This window comes from Erpetoichthys calabaricus, chromosome 10, assembly GCF_900747795.2.
Source record: "Erpetoichthys calabaricus chromosome 10, fErpCal1.3, whole genome shotgun sequence".
NCBI lineage: Eukaryota > Metazoa > Chordata > Cladistia > Polypteriformes > Polypteridae > Erpetoichthys > Erpetoichthys calabaricus.
The window spans coordinates 88,524,989-88,526,055 of NC_041403.2; the positions used below are offsets into that span (position 1 = coordinate 88,524,989).

Sequence of the window (1,067 nt, forward strand, 5' to 3'; positions counted from 1 at the left end):
TTAACAGGAATTAGAATGATAATTAAAATCCTATTTACTTGTGCAATTTTATACATGTATATGTTCTAACCTCCTAATTTATGTTAAGAATATTTATATCAGTCAAATTAAAGTTGGCTTCTGCACCACATATTTGGGCATCAGGTCAGGAACTACAAACATCCTAAATAAATCATTTACTTTATTTACTTTTAAAATCAATTTTATTGCCTTTTGTACATTGTCTACAGTTTCTACAAAATATTCAGTTCTTCTCTTGCTCTGTTTGTCACTACATTTCATTAAAAAAGTCAAATGTTTTAGTCAGTAAATTTTAAAAATAAATATAAAAGATGTACTTTTATACACCAAAGTAAAAATACATTTCTAAATTTGCTAATGCAAATGTAATCCTGTTTGTGACTTACAGAGAGATTGTTTAAAATTTTTGGTTTACAATCATGATTTTATTAACTACAAAAACATTGAATAAAGCACCAGAAATAAAAATTTGAAAAAGAAATCTCACATTTATTTACTGTCAAACAAGTGTTAAACTTTACATCAGCTATTAGTGATGGGAGCTTTAATAACAGGTTTACATAAAATAATGAAATGAGCATACCAGTGCCGAATTTACACATCTTGTTAGATTTATCCGGGAATAAATTAAATTGCAAAACAAAAGAAGCAGAAATATGGTAATGTCATTTCCTCTATAAAAAGAGAAAAAAACCTTGTAAATATAGAAAAAACAAATTGCTTTCAAGTGCCTAGTGCAGCCCATTGTACTCTTGTCAAGTATTTTACAGTAAAAGATATTACAAGATTACCTAATTTACACGAAATTTGTGCAAGAATTTCAAACATTGGCGTCAACTGGGCCCTCATTGTTTTAACTTTTTGGCAATATAAAACTGAGAATTAAAAAAGAAAAAAAATCATAAATTATATGTAATAAAAACACTGTTTACAAGTGGAAAAAGTGAATGTTTTTTTTTCCAAATGTACTACAATGAAAAAAGTGTAAGAAGAATAAACACATTTTATAACATATGTGCAACTTTTACACAATAGTCTTTTCAAAC

The 1,067-nt window shown here is 26.7% G+C and overlaps 1 protein-coding gene across 12 annotated transcripts in view; it reads right to left on the minus strand.

Annotated features, from left to right (window-relative positions):
- Positions 1-489: 489 nt before the first annotated feature.
- The window catches only part of adgrl2a (adhesion G protein-coupled receptor L2a), a 191,856-nt gene continuing 191,278 nt past the window's right edge, over positions 490-1,067 (minus strand). For all 12 annotated transcript variants that reach the window (XM_051933233.1, XM_051933225.1, XM_028811563.2 and 9 more), the window contains one exon: positions 490-1,067. This exon is cut by the window's right edge and continues 1,407 nt beyond it. The gene's annotated coding sequence lies outside the window, so the exon portion shown is untranslated.